The sequence below is a fragment of the Ambystoma mexicanum genome, chromosome 5q (assembly GCF_040938575.1).
Source record: "Ambystoma mexicanum isolate Mex_15411 chromosome 5q, UKY_AmexF1_1, whole genome shotgun sequence".
In the NCBI taxonomy this organism is placed as follows: Eukaryota; Metazoa; Chordata; class Amphibia; order Caudata; family Ambystomatidae; genus Ambystoma; species Ambystoma mexicanum.
This window is the reverse complement of record NC_090933.1, coordinates 381,511,758-381,538,653: the sequence shown is the minus strand read 5'-3', so window position 1 is coordinate 381,538,653 and position 26,896 is coordinate 381,511,758.

The following is a 26,896-nucleotide window of genomic DNA, read 5'->3' as shown; positions in this document are numbered from 1 at the left end:
AAAAAAAAGAAATAAATTAAAAAATGTTTTTTTTAATTATTATTATTATTTTTTTTTAATGCAAGCTCCTGGGCTGTGGCTATCACCATGTGGCTCTTTACTTCAGGAGTGGTTGGCTTTCTTGTTCAGGCCCCTTAAAAAAAGAAGAAAAATAAGAACAGGAGTGCCACAAGTCGAACACTTTCAGCACTGACCCTAAATGAGAAAGAGTAGGAATACCAAATAATGTGTCTTTCTGGAATTCTATACAATAATTGCTGGACTCATTAAAGGTTTATTTCAGGCATACTTCAGGGGGTGAGTCACTGATTTAGTCTGTTCTTAAACGCCTCAACTCAGCCTTGCATCCTTCTGAGGTTGATAAATGAGTAGCAACCCAGGTTGGGTGATATTGGGTGTATACGTTTTCTATATAAAGTGCTTAAGCGTGAGTGCTATATAATAACACATCATTATCATTTGGTCATGGACGTCAGTTTTCATTCACAGTAATTTGGTAATATGGGCCTATACACACTGATCTTAATGATACATATGGCGATCCATTCTTGTATGAAATGTACATCACATTATAGTTATATCGTAACCATATTTTTCGTAGTGTACAATGCTATGTGATGCCACTTCCTCTTTTGTCAACGGGTGAAAGGTCATGTTCCATCGCTTCCCGCGATATCACTTTGGGGTGCGGTCAAATGACATCACTTCCTGTGATGTCATCAGGGGGTCAAGGGTCGTGTGATATCACTTCCGCTACCCCTGGCATTTTGGTGAAATGACGTCCCTGCTCGAGTCCCAAGGAGATTGAAGAAGAGAAACACAGATGCATTGTCTAAAGTTGGAATAGGACATTGTCAAGAGTAGCAGGAGTCAGGGGATCTCCATTCTGTGTTTAATAATTATTTTTGATTTGTAAAGAGTGTCCATCTTTTATGTGGATCACAGCTGTCATATGAAGTGTGAATTCAGCATTGCATAGGTAAGCTCAATTCAACCCATGATGGCTGTGTTGTACGGCCTTCTGAGACATGTGATGGAGCGCTATACATGACCTTTGCTGGATGCTGTCTGCATATATTGTATTGCACATAACCATCTTTATAAACACTTTCATTAGAAAGGCTTATTGTTGGGCTGCTCTTGCTAACACACAGCACATAGAACTTGAAAGGATGAAGAAATGCAAAAATATTTTGAAAACTATGCTACTGTACCAATGCTACTCAGTAGCTGATAGAGGCTCTGAAATTCAAGGATTTACGGTAAAATGTATAATTACTATATTTAATGTTCAGAATTTGTGTGTGCAACAAAAAGCTCTTAATTAATTAATAACATGAATAGTGTCCGCATCTCATAAATTTCAGTGGATATAAAGTCATAACCTCTAGCTTGGGTAGCAGTGCATTCAGGACACACCATGCTGGCATCCTTCATTCACTGTTGTTGATTAGGCAGCAAGAAAGCTTTTAGCTAATGACTTTTTATGATCATTAGAAGACATGGCGGTGACTGAGCCAATGGCAAAATAAACTCCAAGTGAATAACTTAATAAAGATTCATACTTCTAACACAACTTACATCTTTCTCCACATTCGCTTATTTTTGTCTTGAGCTTCAATATCTTGCAAAGTAATTTTACTGAAAAAGTGCAATTAGGCTGTCAGGGCGTGATCAGTTATTCTTAGCTTTGCCTGAGCTAGCCATGCATTAACACAAACTCAAAGCCTTTTGCTCTAGCGACAGGGGTCTACAGTGCTGCATAAATGACAGGAAAGGAAGATTGCTAACCCAAACCCAGCATACTGAGTGAGAGTCTAATCCTTGAATAGCATTAGGGACTGCTTTTTTTAAATACACATTTGTATTGTTTTATCCGTTAATTGCATTACAGCCATGCAAACAGACAATCAATACAAATAGTCTTTCAGTATGACAACCCTCAGTAAACCCTCCTCCTAATCCCATGCCCCCTCCATTTAGAACCCACTCCTGCCCATTGTCCAAACGCACCCCCTTATACACCCACTGCTACTGCATCACTGGCTTGTATCCCCCACCTGCCCCATGGTTCCTCCCAAACCACCACTCAACCTGTTTCCAACCATCAGGCCTATTTCTTTTCAAACATTTGGGGACATCCTCTATCCTTGTACACCCTTTTTTCTAGTGCCTCAATAAAGTCCATCCCTTCCACCCATTTGTGCATATTTGGTGGTGTTGAGTTGCTCAGTCCATTGCCAAAGCCTTCTTACCCATCATCATGGCAGTCCTGATGAGGTCTTTATGCCTATTGTTGAACCCCAAATCTCCCCACACATGCAAAATCATCACCTTGGGACAGGCTGGAATTGGTGTGCTAATCGCCCTAAATAATTTGTCTCTTTAATCGAACCCAAAAAGATTGCACTTTCGGACACTCCCACAACATGTGGAAGAACAAGCCCACTCCCAGCACACATTTCAGGCACAGGGAATCTGCCGCCCCCTGTCCATCAGATGAAGGCGCTTCCTAATATAGTATGTTCTATGGAGGATCTTGTACTGTATCAAATGCAATTGCATGCTCATATCTCTCTTGGTGATCACAGCACTTCGACCCATTCCTCCTCCTCCATAGTGCCCAGTTCACCTCCCATTTTCCTCTAAGCTTCGGTAGGGTCTTAGTTGTGAAATCATTGAGCATCTGGTATAATTGCATTATTGCCTTCCCTTTGATTACCCCCTCCATAAGATTGGCCTCAATCGGGGATCGCTCAGTTATATCCCATGTGTCCTGTCATTCTTGGGCCATAGCGTGTTGCAGCCTAGTGTAAGTATAACCGTCCCTACCCTGTAAGCCACACTCACCTTGCAAATGCTGGAATGGGGTAAGTCGTTTTGCACCTGTATACCTTTCATTTTTCTAACAACTTTGTCCTGGCACTTTTTTGCAAACTGAATTGATATATATATGGAAAATCTGTGTTCCCCGAATGGGTGCTTCCCAGCTCACAACTCCACCCTATCCCATTCCTCTGAGAGCTGCCCTGTGAGATTCCATTGTGCAAACGTCTGGTTGTGTCATCCCCTGAGCCGGCTTATGCTCCTACAATATCTGTCAGGCCAGCCGAGATCCCACTCTCCTCATTAACAGCACAATATGAGGCCATTTCCTCCTGCTACAAAGCCACTCATTCACTACCATGAGCAGGGATGCCCAGTAATAGTGCTGCACATTCAGGAACCCCCAGTCCTCCATCCCAAACCTCGTCAACGTCTTCAATGCAATTCTTCGGCTCTTTGATTCAGGTGACTCAGAGAAAAGAGCAAGGGGAGAGTGGGGGTTTTGCTGCCTTTTGGGTTTGGTTCATTCCATGAATTTCCTCCTTGGGGCACGTCCATTCTTTTTCCTGCACTGAGGGAGTGGCGCTCTGGTCTGTAATCCACTCTCTTTGGATTTTGGAGTTTTGGTCCTGGACCCATCCCTTTTTTGAAATTCCAGCCTCCTCCCTGTGAACATAAGGAGTTATTGAATCTGCCGAGAGTAAAAGAGAGGTTAAGTATTTTATACAATACTTCTTTCCCCGGTAAATAGGGATACAACTTGGACAACAAAACAACAGTTTATGCATTGCAACCACATGTTAACATTGACTTCACTTAACATACACAATTCGACAACATTATCTTTCTCTTATTTTGGTACACTCCTTATAAGTATACATTGTTTTACTGCCTGTAAATGTGTGATATTTTCCATCTGGGTTTCCTTTCTTTCCTTTTATTGATGACTCTTGGGCTCTACCCTCACTGGGTTCTTCAATCAGTGCCTGTCTGGGGTGGCAGCTCTTCAACTGATTGATATGGACCCTTTTCTCTTCCGCATGTTCTTCTGTTCTCCATTGGTGATGCGACAGGCGACATTTTCTCTGTGCTGACTTTTCTGAATTGCGCTGAGTGTAAGCAAAAGTGTGCTGAAGGTGTTTCCGTGAATTTTCAATGTACTCATGGGTCGTGGGCCGGTTAATCAGGGTCTGCTCTTGAGTTCGGTAGAACAGAGGCTGAGGTAGCACCATTTTTTGTCCAGTCATGAGCTCAAATGGAGTCAATTTGGTTGCAGAATATGGCATGGACCTGATGGCCATCACGACAAGTGGTAATCGGATGTCCCAACTAGGCCCAGAGGCTGCCACAAACTTCTTCAAGATGCCCACAATTGTTTTGTTGTACCTCTCAACTCCCCTGTTTGAGGCTGCCGGTAGGCAATGTGGAGTTTTCTATTTTAACCTTAGTATCTCCCACATCTTGGTGATTAGCTTGCTGGTAAAATGACTTCCCCGGTCCGACTCAATCCTTTGGGGATGGCTGAAACAAGAGAAGATGTGATTGATCAATAGTGCAGCAGCTGTGTCTGCCTTACAATTCGGGGCTGGAAGACATTCTACCTACTTGATAAACAAGCATGTCATGGTCAACATGTACTTGTTTCCTCTAGAGGAGCGAATCACTGGTCCGATGAAATCGACTTGCAAATACAACCAAGGCAGTGTCATTCCCCTTTTCTGTATGGGAGCTCTGTGTGTGAGAGAACTCGGCTGAAACTGAGCACACACAAGACACCCCTTTAAATAGATGGTGAGGTCCTGGCAGATGTGTGGCCAATATGTGACCTCTTGCAAGATTTCTAATGTTGCATGAAACCCCCTATGACCGGCAGTGGCCGTGTCATGTGCATGACTTAACATCAGGCTTCAGAATGAGGTAGGAACTACCCACTGGTCACATCCAGATGTGGATCGCTGTACCAACAAACCATCTTGCATTCGGAACATTTTGGAAAACTTCTTCAGCACCCGGAGATCCTCCTTCCCAATATAATTGGATTCCATCAGAGGAATATTCACGGGGTCTTCAATATGTTGATACAATTTCCCAAAAATTGGGTCCTTTTTTTGTGCAGCAATAAAATCTGCATCTTGGGTTTCTTTACTCCACTCAGCAGTTGAGAGTGCATTTTGGCATGGGTTTGGGACATGGTAACAGCAGCGATCGGGATTTCCCCCAACAGGGATACAGTTTCTAGGAGATCCCTCTGAATGGCTCTGGTTTTGGCCAACTGGTCAGCCAAGTCATTTAGAGTTTTGTCTGGTCCCTCTATTTTGGAGGAACCTCTGATCTTTTTCCAATGGATGGTCATCTCTTTAGAGGTTACCAGATCATCAATTGATTGGATAATAAGTTCCTGTGCTTGAGAGGTTTGTTAATCCCACACAGCATGCCTCGATTTTTCAAATTAATCAGGTATTCCACGAACCCATTAATGACATAATCTGAATTGATGATTATGACCAGTTCTTTGAGTTGGTGTTGCACAGCAGTGAGGATGGATTGATGTCCCGCCATCAACTCTGCCACCTGACGACTCTGCACCCATCCACATAAACTGTGGGTATCCCCTGACACATGTCTTCCTCATAGACTTTGTGCGGAGATGTAAGGTACACCTCCATATTGCCATTGGTCCTTAGACTTTCATCCTCGAGACAGTTTTCTTGAGCACAGTCTTGAAAGGCAGCCAATCCTTGTGCTAGAGGACACTTCTTGTTTTGGCCATATCTGACCTCCGCAGGAAAGCCTTGCACGGACAGAATCCAGGAAGTAATTCTGAAATTACTCATGTTCCCTGTTCGGATTTGGTCACTTTGTAAGTATTGCAACGGTTGGTGAGGAGTCTTCACTATGATGTGCTCCCCGTGGATAAATGGGCAGTAATTCTTCAATGCCCACACGGTGGCCAGGAGTGCCTTTTTGAAATCATTGAATCTTTCCTCCACAGAGGACAGAGTCTTGCTCGAGAAAGAGATTACTTTGTTGACCTTGTGGTGCTTTTGGTATAATACCGCCGGTAAGCAAGTATCTGAGAATCCTGTCTCCAAGAAAAACTAATTGTTCTTAATGGAGTAAGCCAAACAAGGGGCTTGGAAAAGGCTTCTCTTCAGTTATTTTACTGCCTCAGATTGTTCTAGACTCCATTCCCATTTGACCCCGGCCCTTAATAAATGGGGCAAGGGTTGTGTGACCTCTGTGTAGTCTTCAATTAACTATCTATTATAATTAGTGAGTCCAACAAGGCTTCTTAGTTCTTGCAGAGTGGTAGGGTCTTTCAATTTCAATTATGCTTCCACCTTTTTCGCCTGGGGACTGAGACCCTCAAGGGTGATTTCATGCCCTAAGAAGTTCACACGGGTCTTACAGCACTGTGCTTTCTGAAAGGACAGTTTTGCTCTGGCTTTCTGCAACTGGGCCAGAACATAGCATATTTCAGCTATGTGTTCCTCCACAGTTGAGCTCTTGTTTAAGACATCATCTACATAGGCCAAGTTTCCTTATTTGTCCAAATCGGTCATTGCCTGATGTAGGAAGATATTAAATGAATTGCCAGAGTTTATGTATCCAAAGGGGGCTGGGTCCACATGTGTTGCTGCCCCCGAAGGTAAAGGTACATTTGTACTGGTCTTCCCCACTAATGGGTACTGTCAAGTAACCGTTGTTCAGGTCAATGACGCTATACACCTTTGACCCTTGGATCTGGCCCAGTCCCTGATTGCTGTAGGGAAGGGGCCATCTTGATATGTGGAACCATTTATTTAACTCCCTAAGGTCTGCACAAAGTCTCCATTGGCCATTGGGTTTTAGTATCCCCAGTACAGGGATGTTAAAGGTACTGTGGATTGAACAGATTATCCCACAGGATTCTAAATTGAGAATAATCTCTGTGAGTGACTACATAGACGGGAGAGGCAACCAGTATTGCTAAACAAACATTGTAGCCATCACGGTGTCCATAGGTATGGTGGTCAAATAAACATCATATGCAGTTGCTCTTCTTTCTCCAGGCTGAGGAGTCAACACAACCTACAGCTCAGATGTCTGACCCTTTCAGTCACAAAGTTGTTGAGGATAGCCACCCTGATAGTCCTTCCACCCTTACTAGTTTGATAGAGGGGAAGCACAGAGGGAAACTGAATTAGCTGAGGTTGTTGAAGATACAGAGAAGACCTGCCACTCTGGTATCGGGAAGCAATTCTCATCTAGGAAAGAAAAAAGGTTGGGAGATGGGAGTTAAGCAGGGTTGCAACTTGGCAGCAACCCTGTTTAACCTATATATCTGTGATATTGATGAGATTTGGGCTAAGAACATCAGCTTCCCGGCAAAGCTGGGTCATTTGATGGAATGGCTTGACTTCGCAGTTGATATCTTGATTTTTGACGAACACCCTTTGGCCTGCAAGCAAAGCTGACTGTTCGCCCAATATTCACAGGCGCATAACTTACAGTTTAATGCTAAAAAATCTCGAATTATAATTTTTCAAAACTTGAAGAAAAAATCTCATTGCAGAAGTGGACAATTGATGTAGTATGTATACCTCGTGCACTTTCGATCAAATACCTACGGTACGAATTGGCTGACAATAACTCATCAAAAATGTGGAAAGAAGTACTAAATAAAAAGATGAAACCTCTAGCAACACAGATGCGTATAGTGTACACCAAATATTGCAAATACTCTCTAATACCTTTGAGTTTTATAACCTAAATGTAGATGCAACCATCTTGTATGGTCTAGACTCTTGTCTAACACTGATAGATAAAATCCTTGGCCATGGCACATGGGGGGCTATGGGAAAGCATGCTGAGACTAAAGTCCTTGCCTAATGTAATAATTCGACATGAGTTAGGGCTCTCATCTTCATCAGCAAGGTTCCAGTGGCACTCTTTGTCTAACCTGGCCAAGATGCTCTCCCCCCACTCCGAATTCATTATATGAAGACTTGGGAGGATGATAAAAGAGCGGAATCCTCCCTCAGTCATAAAATATTATGATAACATGATAGCTCTACTGGCTGAAATGGGGCTTAAACCGGAGGACTTAGAATTTAGGCGACTACATGTAAAAAAATAAAAGTCTCGAAATTGATTGGTGTAAAACCATTGATTGCATCTCCAAACTCCCATTTTATAAATAAATTGCAAAATTCACAACGAAGCATCTGCCTCGACAATTATACATACTACAATTTCCATGTAACAAATTGGGGGATACCTACTTAAGGTTTAAATGAAACCAAACACCCATTTATGAGAGAATTAAGGATTGGTATTCTAAGACCAGTTTTGATGATAACACCAATTGTAGATTCTGCAATGAAATCGATCAGAAAGAGACAACTAAACATTTGGTGATTTTTTGTTCCCATTTTGAAGAGTTGCGTATGCAAATTTTTGGAATGGACCAAATAGGAACAACGGATTTAGCCACAGAATGGCTCTGGATCACATGTTTGTGGGGAAAATCAATCAGGGTTATCCTCTCGTTAACAAAACTGCTTACAATCATTAATGAAGAACTTGCCAAAAAGCTTGTGGTTTTGTTGAATGCGATGGTGTATTGGATGCAATGATTTGTAAAATTGTGTGAGAAATGCAACAAGGGGTCGGTGAAATAATTTGATAAAGTAATATTATGCTGGGCTCCTATGAAATAAATTAGATGGTTAAGACAAGGCATAGGACTTATTTTTAAGCCGTCACAGTGACGGATCATATGCAGGAAATATGAACGTTCTGTAGTTGTTATACATAATATTTTAAATGTATGTTTGTGATGTATATATGAAACTATAAGATGATGATGAAATACTTGAACTATCAATGTTAAAATAATGAAGTGGTATGTAATACGAATGTTGTAAAGGTTTGTTGATCAAACTAAACACAACTAATAAAAAAAATAATAATAAATAAAAAGAAATGTTGGGCATCAACCGCCATTCCAATAAATGTGTCTGTGCCCAAAGTGATACTTCGACGGTCGCTGTTACCCACCAATATTTGAATGGTGTCATGTTCTAGGTGAACTAGGGGTATTGGATATAAATACAAACCTTGCTGTTGGAGATGATAATTCAAATTTATATAGGCATCCTTGTTTTTGAGGTTCTGTCCTCTCTTACTTTTTAGGGGCATTGTAAATTGTCGCATCTGTCCTGGGATGGTAACCTCTTGTCTCACTTGAACTTCAACCACATACAGCAGAAATTTGAGCTGACCAAAATGCTTTCTCAGTATTGTCAAAGCCCATGGGGTTACCCACCAGTCGGGACCAGGCCTTGTTATTAATTAGGTCCAAATTAATTACAAATCGATTGAGAATGTCACTGCCTAAGTAAAAGGAGGCGGGGACATCTCTCAAGACCCAATTATTATGTTCTATACTTTTGTCGGCAATTGAATTTTTTAGCATGCACCTGAATTTGGAGTTTCCAGGCCCATTTCCCACTTATCAATCAATTTAAACGTGGGTATGGTCTGATCTTTTGGGAGTTTCCTGAATAATGCTTTGCTGATGAAGCTTCTACCATTGTTCAGGAATACTCTGGCGAGAACAGGCTCTTCCCTCTCATTTATTTGAATGCGGAATGTAGCTGTTCAACCTTTATCTGGATGTCGGTCAAACCTTGAGCTGGTTTTTCATCTTCTTTTGTTATTGGATTTGGGTTTTTCTCTGATTGTGGACTGGTATAACATTTCCTTGCAGAGAGGCAGATAAAATACCCTTATGATCTCTTCTGCACCAATAAGGCAGAAAAAAGATTTTCACGGCAGATAAAAGACCCTCATGATCTCTTCTGCCCCAATAAGGCAGAAAAAAAAGATTTTAACTAATTTTATGATCTCTTCTGACCCAATAAAGAGGGCCGTTAGATTGTTGTGATGCGGCAAATAAGATATTTGCAAGTGTTTTATTATTTGCCTGCCTGAATAAATGGCAGATCACTGTAGGAGATTTGCAGAACATTAGATTTGACCTAATAGATGGCAATATATATATTTACGCAACCCATTTCACATGACTATGGCATCCTACCTATGTCAGTAAACCTTTTAGGGTGACACCATGTCTTTAAATTGATTTTTTACCAGCTTGAACTGTTGTGTCATGTTGTAATCCTACCTTTCTTTCAATTGATTATTTGTGTATTTTCAATATTAATTTATTTCTCATGTTTCACCCGTTGGTTATTGTCTTAAATTTACTGTATTGATTATTTGCTTCATGTTCTAAACTGTTAGATATTGTCGGATTGAGACGAGTGCAGATGAACAATAAAGTCACTTCATATTCACAGACCACTGTCTGGGAACAGAGCATTTATGTGTTCTTACTGGTTCTCTCTCCATCAATGCTCACTCTATCACGTCTTAGCCTTTGCCATACAGCACCTATCTTTCTGTGTTTCTAATCACAACATGCACTCATTTTTCTGTTCGGAATAACAAGGATATGTAGTGTGCAGATGCATGGTTTCGTCTGGGATCTATGGACTAGACGACCCAGCACAAAATCAGGACAGTCTAAACTTATGACTTGTCCCGTAGGTAGCCTTTTGAATATATATCTCAGAGGTACACTTAGTTGTTGATGTTGGAATGCCACTTAAAACTGGGAGGGAGGTTGATTTAACAATGGATAAGGGTTCCCATCACCAGTTTCTTCTCCTGCAGAGATGATAGTGATGTCTGGGACTTGATCGTTCCTAAAATGGAATTCTATTTTGTCGGACCATTGTTCAATCATGTGTCAAACTCACCTAATTTGTACTTTGTTGTAATTTGATTGGCCAGTTAGTCTGAGTCCATAGGACCTTGTTCAAGCAGTGAATCATGGGTGATAACCTCTGAAGGAGGTCATTCCCCAGTAGCCAAGGTGTGCCCTCTGAAGTGATGACTATTACTGGGTGTTTTGCTTATGTCGCCCAAATTTGATCACCAGATCAACAGTCCCTTCAATGGAAATATCATTCCCATCGAAGATTTGGAGTTTTCCAGGAAGAGGTTTGAGGGGAATTTGGTGAGTCTCCATCCTTCCCGAATTCAGTTGTCCAAGACCATTTTGGACAAGAGGGTGGCTTGGGATCCAGTATCCACCAGCGCTGATAATGCACACTGACCCTGTACCTTGACAGAAGCATAAAATCTTCCTTCTCTCTCCTCAAGGGGGCACAGAAAATGTGCATTCTGGCCCAGGTTGGCAGTTAACGTTTTTATATTGAACTCCAACTCTGTGTGATCTTGGACAGTTTTCTGTGTCGGAGTCTGTGAATCTGTAAAAAAGAGTTTGCACCCAGAAACAGTTGGGATTGGGAAGTGTCCTTTTTCTCTGATTCTTTGCTTTCCCCCTTTTCCGGGAGACAGTTACCCAAACCTGTTTGCGTAAGTATACCTCAGTGCTTTGAGGATCATCTGGGTGACATTGTTTGGGTTTAAGAGCTTCTTGCTCTGGGTCGGTTTCAATACGGACCCAGTCGAAATCAGGGTCTTTTGAGACCCATTTCTCCTTGGGAGGGATCCCTCCATCTCTGAAAGAGAAGGGTTTCTTCCCTGAATACTCCAGGGATTCTTCTCCTTTAAAAGGGATGATGCAGACATTCTCCATAAAGTAAGTTGTCTTTGGCTTTTGATTTCTCCTAATTACCCTCTGTTTCCTATCTTCCAGCTTTTCGAGGGGTAGAAGATTTATGTTCAGGTTCAGGGGTTTCCAGGGGTTTTATTCTGGTGGTAAAGGAAGCTTCCTCTAAGGCTTCACATCTCCCTTCCACCTGGGCCTCCTCCTATGGAACCTGTTGGTTGTCAGAGTTTTCTTCCCGTCATTGCTCTGGGGCACCAGACCCGGGTGTCGAGTTATTCTGGGCAGCAGTTTCCAGTGGAGGGTTCTTCTGAGCCCTCAACATGTGACACAGGAATTGGGTTAATTGTTGGACCTGTTGCTCCAGTTGTGACATTCTTTCTGGTTCAGAGGGAGCTCTGGATTCATACCTTTGCTTCTCCCGGAAAGGGTAGCTGTCCTTGATCCCAGAGTAGCTTGAGTATTGGGAGTTTCCCTGATAACCTTCCATCCTAGGTCTCCCTTCTCCATGATTTGGGAATCGATTGTCGTGAAAGTGGGGAGAGAGAACAGAATTGTTCTGGAAATTGGGGTTTGGAGGGTATCAGGGAAAGAAACTAAGGTTGGGGGTGGAGTATTTCTTCTGTCCTGAGGAAGGTTCTGAGGGATGTTTTGAGGGAGGTTTCCTGGGGCAGTACTTATCTGATTGGACACCCCCCTTGTGCCGGGGGTGTCCATACATACCCCAGGATGGGTCTGTAACCCTTGTATATTGGGCTTATATAGGTGCCAGGGTCAGATGGAGTGTTGGTCTGATACCCTGCCTGGCTGCCACCCAATTGGTTTGGATCGGAGGGTCTCCTATGCCTCTCATTCTGCTTGTTGGTGTTAGTGGGAGGAGTATTTTTAGGCCCTCTCCATTTCCAAGTCCAATATGGGAGTACTTTTCACCTCCGTTACCTTTGCAGCGTCAGGTGTGTTTGATGGTTTTGGGTTTTTAGGGTTGTTTCTGTTTTCAGAGGGTTTTTGGACCTCATAAATCCGGGTGGTCTTTTCTATGACCCAATCCAGAGTCCTATGCTCATGGAAATCCCTTACTAGCTGGGTCATAATGTATTTTGGGAGCGCATGGAAGAATGTGTTGATGAACCCCTGGCTATTGGTGTTCACCCGCCTAGAAGTCTGTACAAATGCTTGCTTCATCCCTTGCATAAACTCTCTAGGCGCTTGGTCTTCCCCACACTGCAGGTTGTAGGCCGCCTTGCAGGCCACCTGAGAGTTCCTGTGAATATAGAAGTGTTTCAAGATGGCTGCCTTGTAGGTGGACAATTTCTGGGGATCTTGGTCCTCCAGCCCTGCAAAGAAGCAGGAGTATTCAGGGGAAAATGTCCATTTGACAAACTCCATGGAGTTTCTCTCATTCTTAATACCAAATGAGGTCTTCATTTGGTCATAAAGCTTTGGATGCTCCCATACTGATTATTTGGCGTTCTTATGGTAGGGAGTCATAAAGCTCGTTTTGGCCTTTATCTGCAGAATTGGGTCTTTCACCAGACCTCTCTGCTGTTTGGCACACTTTCTTTTGCGCTATACCAAAGTCCACTCACCCTCTGACTCAGAGCTGCTCCTATTGGTGTTCCACTTCCTGTTCTCTAGGCGCTCCCTACCTCTATGAGACTGGTAATCCCTCCCAGAATGACGTGGTCTGGTCTCTTCAACCCTTTGGTGCTTTGGGCACTCAGGGTCATTTCCCTTGTACTCCGCTTTTCGCAAGAGGAAGTACTCATCCTCCTCATCCCTCCTTCTGGGTATGTTGTGGAATTCCTCCCACCTCCCTGAATATGTTGAGGCTTTTAAAATACTCTTTTGAGGCCTACACTCTGGTTCTTCTATGTCTGCAAAGCAGACCAGGTAGTCCTTTTGTAACTTACTCTTTATGCCAGTCCAACCTCCTCAACTTTTCATCATAGGAGCCCTCCTGGTCAGAGGTACATGACAGGGTATTTTTAAATTCCAAGAGCCCACTGGGGCGGCCACATCCCCTTCTACTGGATTGGTAAGTATTGACAGTCAATTAAGACTCATCACAATGGGAGAGGTTACTCCACTGATGCACATGTGTAAGATGCTGCCAAAACATATGCCTAAACACAAACAGTATAGTGCAGAATTGGTAAAGGGCACTGCCGATAAGATGTTTATGCCATGGCCGCAATGGGTATCACTGTCAAAAGCGGTACTGCAACACATGACCACATACTTGCATGCTGCGTACACGGGGAAGACATTGGAGAAAAGGTTAGCTATTTTAGAGCTCTGAAAAATGTACCAGGGAGAGCTGGAGGACCCGCCACCAGAGGAGTGGATGCTTACTCAGTGTAGGGAGGAATGTGTTGAGCCTTCTGGTCCCCTTACCTCGACGGATGTAAACAGCAATAGTACAGAAGACATAGGATTACATCCATTAAAGGAACTAAAAGCAGTGACAGGGTATGGTAATCCGATATACGAACCGCCTCCTTGTAGCAGTGCCAATAGTCCAGAAGAGACCAGAAGAAACGAGGAGAAACGCAAACGATTGAATGTAACCACAGACTTAGAACGAGAGATTAAGAGATGGAAAGGAGAAAAGGAAAAAGTTGACGAGGTAATGCTAGTACAGAACGAATGGATGGGAGGATAAATATTGCTCAAACTTGATGGGAAAAGTATCGAGGAAGTGAGGCAAAGGGAAGATCAAGATGAACAGGATAAAAAAGACAGGGAACGAGAAAAGAGACTGAAAGAGGATGAACATAAAAGAATGAATAGACAGAGGTGAGAACAGATGTATCAGGAAGAACAGCAAAAGAAGGAAGAAAGGACGTAGGAGCAAAGAAAGTCTGACAACAGGCAGAGAGCAACTGAAGAATGAGGCAAGAAAGGAAGAGAGAAGAGGAGGAAGCACAGAAATGAAGGGATACAAGGATGCAAAGACGAAGGGAAGAAGAAGAGCATAGAGCGACTGAAAGAAGGGAAGAGAAAAGACAAAAAGAGGAAAGAGTTAGATGGGAAGCGAGAAAGCAAAGAGAGTTAGACTGAGAAATGGAGCAAAAAAGGAGGCAGAGGGAGAGCGATATTAATCGCATTCATAAAGAGTTAATGGAACCGAGTCCAGTGATATCGTGGGGCAATATAGAGGAGTCCCTCCAATCACAGGCAGCAATGTCAGGGCCATCTAGAGTAGCCCTAGAAGAAAAGTTTGACATAGGGAGCATCAGAGACAAGATTGATAAAGCCTATCAAGACTTGAGATAAGGTAGTAAATTGAGAAGCCGACAGAAGGGAGATCAATCCCTGGTCTTCCAAACAGAAAGCGAAGAAATAGATCCATTCAGTCTCGAGCATAGAGCCTTGTCTTTAGACAGGCTGACTTCAAATAAGGTTGAAGGGGATGAAAGCCATACCAGCTGGGGTCTAGATATGTCAGACGAAGAGAGAGAGAAATCTTCCGTGGGGAGGAGGGAGGAAGTGCATGCAGCCCGAGGGATGTCTGCAGACAGACAAGGAAGTAAGATGGTCTGATCAAGAGCAGCCTAAAGATAGGACGCCAGATCCCATAGAGGATCCAGAGCATCCTAGAGGACGATCGCATAGTGAAAAGGGAGAGTCACCACCATATGTGAGCAGGCTGAGGTCATTGTCAGGTAGAAGGCGACCAGGAACCATTGTCCTCACTATGGACAGGCAGACGATGGGAGCCGATTGTGAATTTGGGTTTACGCAAATCCCTTTATTGTAGAAAGGAGGGGCCAGACTGCAGTATATTCCTTGGCCACAAATGGATAAGGATAACTTAAGATGTAAACTTCCCAGTTTAACAGCGGGTCCGGAAAAATGGATCAATGAGCTAGAGAAAATGACAGGAGGAAATACTTTAGCAACAGGGGACATTAAGGGTCTGCTAGCAGCCATTCTTGGAGAAAGGGCTGATGACATTTGGACAAGAGCAGGTTATTCAAGTGTCACTGCACAGAAAACAGCGCACATTTGCAAGCCATTTAACAATTGTAGCCAGATGTCTGGAGAGCAATTAGGGTGAAGTATCCTGACACATCAGACATGGGTGCAATTATGGCACGTAAGATGAAAGTAGATGTAGATCTACTTGCTTACATTCAAAGTATTCAGGAACGGTGGACTCTTGAAACATAGAAACAGTGGGGAAAAATATTGGCAGCATTTTATCACATTTTATGTCAGGGATTGCCAGCACAGGTACAAAGACAGCTCAAGAAACTAGTGGGAATGGAAGCAAAGCCATGGGCAGAAATACAGTTGACCATAGTGCATCACTGTCGGCTGTTGCAAGAGAAAAATAGGAAAAGGGAAGATGATAGAAAACTTGAGGAAGCCAAATTAGTTCAGAAGAAATTGTCAAAATATGCCATAGAAGGAGCAGTCTTGACAAGCGGAGAAGGATTGGGAATGCAGCAAGCAGTGGGAACATCACAGGTGAATAATCAGCGCCAAATGGATCAAGGAGGGAATGGGTTTATACCGCTAGGCAGAGTAATAGGCTACAGAGGAAGAGTGGTTTTCAGAATAATCAAGGCGGTTTTCAGAATATGCAGAATGATAATGTGAATGTGCAAGGAGGATTTAACCAGGGGGGACACATCAGAAGAGCTCTTCCTGTATGTTGGACATGTGGGATGACAGGGCACCTTCCGCGCATGTGTGGAATCCAAGGGTATGTACAGAATGGGAAATTCTCAAAAGGGGGACAGATTATGCTCCAGCATATAGCTCACAAGCTAGGGATGGGTTTGCCCAAGATCAGACAGTGTATCCAGCACAAGTGCTGCAAGTGCAAGAGGCATTGCAACACAGTAAGCACCATTGAATCTCACGCAAGGGCAGTCACAACACGCACCCATGCAGATACAGCAGAATACGAAAACGGGACAGTTATTGACACCTGGAGTGGGTGGTGTCCCTGTGGTAGGAGGAAGTCCTTTCACATGTACGGGGATATGCATGTATCCACAATAGGACAAGGCGCCATGATGTGTTCAGTACTATCAGTGACACCAGACCCCCGAGAGGAATCAAGGGTTGATGTGACAATAGGAGGAAAATCCTTGTCTTTTTTAGTAGACATTGGGGCTACTCGTTCATGCATACGAGAGAGAAAATGCCCAATGTCGGGAAATGCCACGAAGGCTCCTTGATGGAGATACAGCTCTCTGGAGATACGAGTCCAGTTCCTTTCACTGACAAATTACCAGTCTCTATGCTAGAGTGTGACATGTCTGTTCCCTTATTGTATTCAAGGCAGACACCAGTTAACATTCTAGGACGTGATTTAATGACGAAGCTTAACATGACGATTTCTTTTACTGATGAAGTTATAATGTGTTCTACTCCAAGGATACATTATATAAATGTGGGCAAATTTATAATGGGATTTACAGGGCAAATGGCTCTGCGAGGAATTCAACTCGAGCCAGATGTTTTTCTTTATGGAGTACGCATTTTGTTGTCATGGCTACAAAGTGGGAAAGATTATGAGAATGCCTGATGAATTCTTGTTCAAGCCACAAATACCTATAGACGAAGAGGGGGGACAGACTATTCCCCTAGAGTTAAATGAAGCCATAGTGCGAGGGGAAATGTCCATGCTCGAAGGAACAGATGACGGGGGCAGGCCTTGGAGAACAGTGATTGCCATTGGGGAAGGGTATTGACTGACTGACGTCACTGACTAAGACATGTTTAGAGATGAACGATCAGATGATGAAGTGATGTTCGAGATGAGTATTACACATTGGATCAGAATAGAGAAAAGAGAGATCCCACAGTGAATGGTAATAGTACGGAAGAGTCCAGCATTTTTTGATGAAAAGTACCAATGGACTACAGGCCCCTATGAGGTAGGCCTTTTGAAGAAAGTAGGGGAGGTTAAGATAAAATTAAAACCAGGAGCAATTTTACCTCGAGCAAGACAGGACCAAATGTCTCTAGAGGCGTATAAGGGTATTTTTAATACTATTTCATCCCTGATGGAACAAGGTATCTTAGTGATGTCAGAGTCACCGTGCAATACCGTGCTGTATCCTATCAAGAACTCAAAAGGGGGGTCATGGCGATTCATACAAGGCATGAGACCAATTAACCAGATTGTAAAGGCAGAGTTTCCTTTAGTTCCCAATCCAGCGACAATATTATGCCGTATCCCAGCAGAAGCACAATATTTCACAGTGATTGACTTGAAAAATGCATTTTTCTCAATCCCATTGCATAAGGACTCCCAAGAACGTACATAACTTATGTTTTGACAAACTAGACTGAAAAGTACTTGTTTGCCCAAGGGTACTGCGAGTCTCCATCGATCTGTAATGGGGTCCTTCAGATGGACCTAGGCAATATTGATTTGAAAAGCATTGTGATACAGTACGTAAATGATATTTTGGTTTGCAGCACAACAGAAGAGGAGTGCAGAAAAGACTCGATTCAGTTAATGACTATCCTGGCAGACAGGGGATATAAGGTAGACAAAGAGAAGTTTCAGAATTGTCAAGAAGAAGTGTTCTATATAGGCTAGTTGATCTCACATGAGGGAAAGAGGGTCACACCTGAGAGAGCTGAGGTGAGTATAAAAACAGCAAAACCACACATGGTAAAACACATGCAACAGTTTTTGGAATTATGCAACTATGTTAGAGCATGGGTGTTTGATTATAGTTCAAACACAAGACCCCTTTTGCAGGCTCTAAAGAAAGCACAAGTGAATTAGGTAAAAATAGAATGGACTGAGGAAATGGAGGAAGGGCTTGAAGAACTAAAGAAAGTAATTTGTACAGCTACAGTTTTAGGAATTCCCAATTATGACAAAGAGTTTTTTTATTTTCGCACACAAATGGCACACTCATCACAGCAGTGCTTACACAGAGGACTACGTTGGGGTATAAGCCTCTGGCATATTATAGTGGGATTCTGGATCCAGTTGTGAAAGGGCAATTTCCTTGTGAACAGTCGCTAGCAGCAGCCGCATTCACAATTGAGAAATCTACCAGTATTCTGATGGTGTGTTCTATGAAACTCTTTGTAGAGCATGCTTTGTTTGCCATTTTGGAAAAAACGAATGGTACATTTACATCTCAGAGAGCTTCTGCATATGAGGTGGTTATATTGAATAGAGCAATCAAAATAGTCAGGTGTAAAATAGTGAACCCTGCCACATTTGTAGCCGAGCCCGTGGGAGGGGGTGAGCATGTGCATGATTGCACAAACTACGAAGAATTCTATGACGATATCCCGTGGGTAAAGGAAAATGCGTTAGCAGGGGGGAGATTCTCTTTATTGATGGTTCTTCGAAAAACAATCAAACTAGTGGGTGGAAGGCATTCTGGCTCAGCTGTGGTGAGACACATAGCAAATGGCAGAATTGGTGGTGCTTATTGGCATGCTCATAAATCATGCAGGGCAGGAAGTGACGGTGTACAGTGACTCTGCCTATGTGATATCAACTGTGCATACAGGGCTACAACGTTGGAAAAGGAGGGGCTACCTCTGAGCGGATGGCACTCCAGTACACCACACATCATTGTTGGACAGGCTTATTAAGGCACTACAACTCCCAGTAGCCCTTGCAATAGTTAAATGCGCAGCACATACTAAACAAACTGACTTTATATCTCACGGGAATGAAGCCGCAGACGAAGAGGCCAAAAGGGTTACATATTCGCCAGATATTTCAAGTTTTTATACTCCAGATGTAAAGGAGAAGGTAGTCACAATCATGATAGTAAATTAAGGCTTTAATCATTTATCGATAACAAAGTTGATGGAAGTTCAAGGCAGTGCACCTCAGGAAGAGAAAGAGCTGTGGAAACGAAGGGGATACTCTTTATCCTCCTCTGAAGCATTATGGTGACAGGACAGCACTGGAAAGCCAGTGATGCCAGTAGCATTGTTAAGGGTAGCGCTTGAACAGCTGCACTACCCTTCACATGTAACTAGGGAAAGCCTTGCAGCAACTATTGCGGAGGACTGGGTCATACCGAACCTGTTAGTGGATGTTGCATTTTATGTAGTAAATTGAATCGTATGTCAAAGATTTTTCCACTGGGCATACACTGTGAACAATCAGAATAGTGAGTCCTCGACCAAACGTCCCTTTACAGCATTTACATATCAATTATGTTGATATAGTTCAAGTATGAAGTGGATACAGGTATATGATAGTTGTGGTGTGTCCCTTTTCCTGGTCTATCGAAGCAGGTCCTTGTACACACCCTGATGCCACTTGCACAGTAAAGTTTTTAGTCCGAGAAGTCTTTCCCAGGTAGGGAGTGTGTGAGGTGCCCAGATCCAACAATGGGCCCCATTTTGTTAATGAGGTATTTGAACAGATTAGTCTATTATTGTACAAGTTTTCTTCTGCTTATCAACCGCAAGCAAGCAGAATATGTGGGAGACTCAACGTCACTTTTGAGAGAGAATTGCAAAACTCAAATTGACACTGAAGGAGGGATGGCAGTATTGCATTATATCCATTAAGGAATCAGCCTGGGTCGGACCACCACCTCACACCTCACAAGCTAGTGACAGGGAGGTGAATGAGAATGCTTTTGTCTCCTCCATCAAGGAGCAGAAGTGATGCCCAGAAGACAGCAGAAATGTTAGGAAATGAGTTACGTGCTTATGTGACATATATGACCGCTAGTATCTCTGTCATTTCAGATCAACTCAAACCCAGGGGGGTCAGTCTCAGGACAAAGATGAAGACCTTTCAGCAACCAGAGCTTCAGAGCTACTACCTGTACCTTGACTTTTTATTGGAGATCCCATCTTAATACGAAATTTCACAAGGAAGTGGCACGAGCCATGCTCTAGTGGTCCCTACTTGGTGGAAAATGTTACTCCCTCAGCAGTAAATGTGCAAGAGAGATGTGCTTGGATCCATTTGAGTGACCTAAAGACATGCTCTGGTGAGACAGATGCACCCCCGACTATCTATTCAGAAGCAAGACAAGAAGAAGAAGTTCAGCATGTGCAAACCCGATCGATGACGAGGAAGAAGGACGCTAAAGTTGCTGATTAAAAAAATGCAAGTGTGCATTTGGACAGTGGCTCACCCAGGACACTATTTATAGATATTATATAGCAGGAGTTCAAACTCAGTTCATGAGTAACAGGAATCTTTTGAATTGAACTTCAGAAAGTGTTGACGTACTATAAATATGCCAAACCTAGAGTTCGAATTTGATGACTGGAAACGTGAGCAGTTTTCAGACTTTTTCCTCACTGAGTTTCTGTTTGGTTAATTCAATGGTCCTGACAGATGCCGATGCCCATAGCACCTTCTCGCTGGTTTTGTTTTCATTCTTCAAGCTTATCCTACTCTTGTTGGGCGCAGTGTTGATATACACACTTTCCTGCATTATCCTAAAAATGGCCCTGAAATTAGGAGGCTGATTATGGTGATAGTTGAACAGATCCTGCAGTTACCTGACCATTTAACATAGTGTCCTGATCTAAAAGTGTTTTTCCTTCCTTAAAACAGTATACAGGCACAAGGAGGAATGTTGAAAGCAGTGCAGTTTTGGAAAGTGAGCAAACTCAATGATGTGTGGATAATCGTAAATGGTCGGGATTAATATATTGGTGCATAATGTATGCATGCTCAGCATTTATTGTTGTTTTCCTGATTATTTTGGTTCATACTATTTATTTAATTGATTCAAGCAAGGTAGAAGTCCCTCTGATTCTTCCCACTCCAGCGACTCACAGAGAATGATCTATTACTGAAAGATCAAGGACATTTGTGATTTTCCGCGCAACAATAGCTCATGTAAGGTTGCCTATTGCTAAAGCCAATGTACCGATGGTCTCCCGTGTAGGGAGGACCACTACTGATATGCTTCTGAACTATTATGCCAGCACTCACTTTGCAAGAGGGAGACACAGGAGAAGCACAGAGGGAGACGATAATGAGAAAAACACATACTTAGACAATACAGCTCACCTGGGTAATAACATGTGGTATCAGCATATGATAAATGTGGGAGAGAGAACATCTAAAGAGAGTTGCTACGTTCATGCTCTCATACCTTATGCCATGAATGCAGCCCGGACTTTCATTGCCAAAGGAATCCCGGATTACAATGCCAGATGTCTTGTTCACCTTGCAGCATGCAAGACAAGAGGCCAGTTTCAAGGGAATTGGGTCAATTTTTGTGTTGGAGATTGAGATGGTCGTTCCCATTCCAGGATGATTATATCAATACTACACAAATGGAAAAGGAGCCTGCATGGATAAGCAAGATGCTTAAGTGTTCAGGGTCAGGTCAGGATGAAGTGGTCATAGAGGAAATGATGAGAATGGACTGTCCTGACAAGGAGGAAAGGTCTTGGGCACCTGGATGCTGGGTATGAACTCAGACGTTAGTCTATGAATGAGTGAAAACAAAGAAAGAATGGGAAGAGGGACTGATGTCCTGTCCATCTCATCTATTGAAGTCAGAAAACGTGCGAGAAATACAAAAGGTGAATTATGAGTGTTTAAAAAGTCATGGGCTGAACATGCTAAATTCTTTACATGGGTAGAAATGAATCCGGTCAATGACAGTGATCCCATTGATAAATGCAAAATTGTGCTTCCAGCAAAAAGTGAAAACGTACATGGGAGCTAATGTAATGTGCAAGACTACAGTTGATGTCTCTAAAATGGGAGCAGGGACAGCCGTCCTAATGCATCGATACTGGGCCTGTGGATTCAGAGCTTATATGAAGTTGCCCGAGGATTGGGGAGGGACATGCTCCACAATACTTTTTCATGTTCCAGGGTTGGTGAATCCGAATAGGGACTTGAACATTGGAGAGTCCAAAAGCAGATGCTCACACGAGGAAGAGGAGATCAGATGGATTTCTCAATCAAACAAAGAGGGAGAATTACTTTTCAGCTAAATCCATAAAAGCCTTTGATTTTATTCTGTATGAAGTTCAGTCAAACTGCTGCAGTATTCACCACTATCTTCATGCCAGGGATCCAGATAATGGCGAATGCAAAGTGGTTGCAAATCACTCGCTGAAAGCTCCTGCAGACGATCAACATGACTACAAAGGGATTCAATGCTATCAAAGAAGAATAGAGAGCCATAAAACTGATAACTCTTCAGAAATGTTATGCCCTGGACATGATTACAGCAATGGATGGAGGTGTCTGTGCCAAAATCACAGAATCATGTTGCACATTCATACCTTCTAACGATGACGAGAATGGGACCTTGGCAGAGGCCATAACATTGCTTACAAAGCTGCACATCCAGATGAAAGATGAAGTGGAAGATGTTGCAGATGACAGCTGGTTTGCATCGATCTTCTCATGGGTTCCACAATGGATGGCGAATATTTTCAAGTTTCTTGGAGCACTATTGGTGATGATCATGTTTGGATTCTGTGTGATCAGAATAATAATCACGCAGTGCAAGAAGACAATAAAGAAAGCAGTATGAATGAAGATCATGATTGATTTTGAGGCTGGGTTTGAACCCAAAGAACTGACAGATGTACGAATCAGAAAAAATATATAGCAGCGAGCATTATAGCACCTGCGGATCAAAGTTCCTGTATCCAAGAAACCACAAGAAATATGTGGGATGATGGATAAATTGAGCCTGAATGGACAATATAGCCACACAACTTGGAGTATTGATGACCATGTAAAATCAGTAGGATCTCTGAAAGGAGTAGTGGAGATATGGACTCTAAATAAGCACTTTTAAGAAGATGATGTCTGGATCTGGAAACTGGTGAAAGTGTGGCCAATAATTTAACCAGAGGGGGAGTGTAGAGGAGGAGCCAAATACCTCTACCAGAAGTTCTGCCCCCGTCTTGCCCATATGTTGGGAACTGGAAATTGTGACAAGCAAAACACCAGTAATGATGCCTATAACATGAAAAGCCTTTCAGACAAGGTATCCATTGAGAAAACCATTCTTATGTTTCCTCTGAGAGCTGATGACCTCTTAGGAGGGAACCCAGAAGAAGTGTAAAGATGAAAGAAATAGGAGATTGGTGACGTCACATGAAGCAACCACAACAAGCCAAGAAGAAATGCCAAGAGAGAGGGTAAATAGACCTCATCAAAACTGATGACGAAGTACAGAATCGAGTATCATTTCATATGTGGAATGAAAATTGCACGTGCAAAGAGCACTGCAGAAATGCAAGCCGTTTTATAATTGTACAGATGCTGAAATGCAAGCAGAGTAAGTAATCATGAAGGCTGGCTATACGTAGTGAATAGACTGCAGGCAGTGCCGCCAATATATATACGTATAGAATCGGGATGTTCCACGTCACATTTTAGCAAACCAGGACATCAGTAGCAAAAAGGCTGAAGTGTAGGACAGTAGAGAAAAGCAGCTGAAGATGGAGGAAGAATCAAAAAGGTTGTCTGGCCCAGTGTCAAGGGTTGAGGCAGCCAAGAGACTCGTTATCTATTCAAATAAGATACAATGAACGTGAGAAGCGAGGCAAGCTCCTGTTGAGGTGCAATGGAAAAACACTATGAGTGCCAAGTTTTATTCATTTAATAGTATTAAATGTGAAGAAGCATATAAAACACGATCTCATGTCACATGGGGTAGATGGAACTAGACTTTGTGCAAGCTGCATCGTGACTTGAAGATAAGATCATGCTCACACTCCCTTCTAGTCGCAGGAGCAGTGATACTTTGCATGGCCAAATTCAAAGACAATTCGAATTGCAGACCTCAGGAGTTATGATGGATGATGGGCTAATTGGGTGGGGAGGCATGGTCAAGTCCACCCACCAGCACCTGTGGTACCAGCTTGTGTGCTGCTAGTGAGTGGAATATTCCATAAGGGTATAAGCGTATCAACCAATTATAGAGGGCCATGTAGCAAAGACCCTATAGTTTGAAAGCCAATGAAATGTTGTGTATTTGATGACAATGTAGATCACTTGCACTAGGGGTGGGCATAGTTGTCCACCTGACTATAGAGACCCAATCATAATCCTTTAACCCATGGAAAGTACACCTAGAGGTTCCCCATAGACCAACCACAATCCCATATAAGTTTTCTTAGTTTGCCACACAGTATGACGTCAATGATGACACGTCTTTACTATAAAAGTGTATTTTTTCATGTAAACCTTTGAGAGATATGCTGTGAGACGTTCGTTGATGTCTGTTGTACTCCCTGTTTTAGACAATTGATAATAAAACAGTTATTGTTTTGCCAACTTCCCGAGTAGGCCCTATTATTGGTGTAAGAGTAAATCCTACATCCCCATTCATCCAATAAAGTGTTACCTCATTAAAAGGGCCTACGGGTTCAATATGTTCATTTCTTTTGGGATAATTTGCCATGCAACTACTTTTGCGTGACTTTCAAAGATGTGTCTATTTTCTCGCTGCTACCAATAAAAACAAATGAACTTAACAATTGCACGCTGTGCCATGAGAAACGTTATATGGTGCGGTTTCAACTGTTAAGCAAAAGTGCCATTTGCACACTCACCTTGTTGTTTGGGCTGCTGTCTGAGCACTGTGAGACCTGGAACTGTGTGTTAAGCTGCAATATTTCATAAGTGAAGCCTTGCAGGGGTCGGTCTAAGTAATGGTGGTATTTCTGCTCTTTCTTCGTCATGTTAGTGTTCTTCATGTCTTGCATGTCGCCATTCATTGTTCCCTGCCCATGTATGGTGCAATCTCTCCCTACCTGCCCATCTGTAAACTACTTTTATAACCATGTCTGGCTATTCTATAAACTTTCCCTACTTCTATAAATGCAAACTACTTGCCACACTACTTGTGTTGCATATCTTCATGGCGACTCCATGACCATTGGTGTTTTAATGAATGTTTCTTAGTTGTACTGCCGTTTATGCTCAGGAACGGCTGGGGCGTGGTCAGATCCTGTGCATCGCTCATCTGCACCATAACAAGAGCTAGACCTTATTCATCATGAGAGCCAGAGGATATTAGTCTCAATGAGTAAAAGGAAACTCTACCAGAATATAGATGGAGATTGCAGTGCCCAACTTGACAGAAGGGAAGGTATGGGCAGAAGGAAGAGCAATGGTAGCATACATTTCTTTGATATTTGTATCAAAATATGAAGAAAGGTTATCAGCCAAAGGCTACAAGGGAAATGGAAAAACTATTGGCATAGAGACAGTGTCTCGATATTGATAATTTCTAAAAATTCCTTTTGAATGTTGGTTGCCCAAGAAATCAATTTTTTTTACTACTCTGTTGTTGACTTAGCAAAGTACCGATGACAGGCTCAAAGTGCAGAGCAATAAACTACCATGAGCTGAGCCAGATTGCCAAATTTATGCGGGATACCCTAAATTGCAAACCTTTTTGTAAGAAATGTTTAGTTTTATTCAAAACAAAGGAGAGGACAACTGAGCGCAATGAGGCTTACATAGTTTTTGATGAAGCCAGACCATCAGTGGCTTCGGTCCTTGAAAGCAAGTTAAAATTATTTGGGACTTCAGTATTGTGTTTGGGTGTGAGATGGCCAATATTTGTTTGATTTGGATCCTTATTCTACGATCTAGCTAACCTGAGAACTATAACAGCACCAGGGATTAAAGCGATATCTAGGCTCATCTGAAATGGGACAAAAACATGCTCAGACCAGGCTCCAGCAAGAGACAGACCACAAAGAAGGTAGTAATCATGAGAAAACATTAAGTTAAGAGTGTGTCTACAGACTTGAACAGGAGCATCTACTGTGAAGCCCAGCAAGGCTAAACATTCGTACATCGAAGAAACAGGAGGAAGGTCTGGGACGTCATTTCACCAAAATGCCATGGGTAGTGGAAGTGACATAACAAGACCATTGACCCCTGATGACATCACAGGAAGTGATGTAATTTGATCCCAACCCAAGAACCGAGGCACAAAAGGAGGCATGATTTGAACACGTGTACACATTTGGGCAATGGCATTTTCCAGATTCGACTGGTCTATATGTAAATCATACATAATGCAGTATTTCTAACAGGGTAACTGAAATCTGTAACGAAGGCTACAGCTAGTGTATGAAACATCTATAGATCAATGGACACAGAAGTACATGTTATCTGTGGCTTTGCTGTGTTAAACAAGCCAAAAAAGCACTGACCTGTGGAGGCATGCGCTGCTGTTTAACTAGGAGAAAAATGCTGTACGAGCAAGGCCTGAAAATTAAATCATTGACCAGGATTTAGTATCAACAAAATTCCCTGGTTATAAATGTATACATGATTCAGCTACCACTACGATAGAAGAAACCTATTAGACTGGTCTGCATGCACAGAGAGGAGGGTGTCTGATCTTGTTATCTTTGCTGGAGTATAATACCTGTGAAAGGTTCTTTCAATTTACCCAAGAACTCCCCATAGTTTTTATTATCTAAGCAAAGTCCAGAGGACTTTATTGCTTCTCAACCGGGGACTCA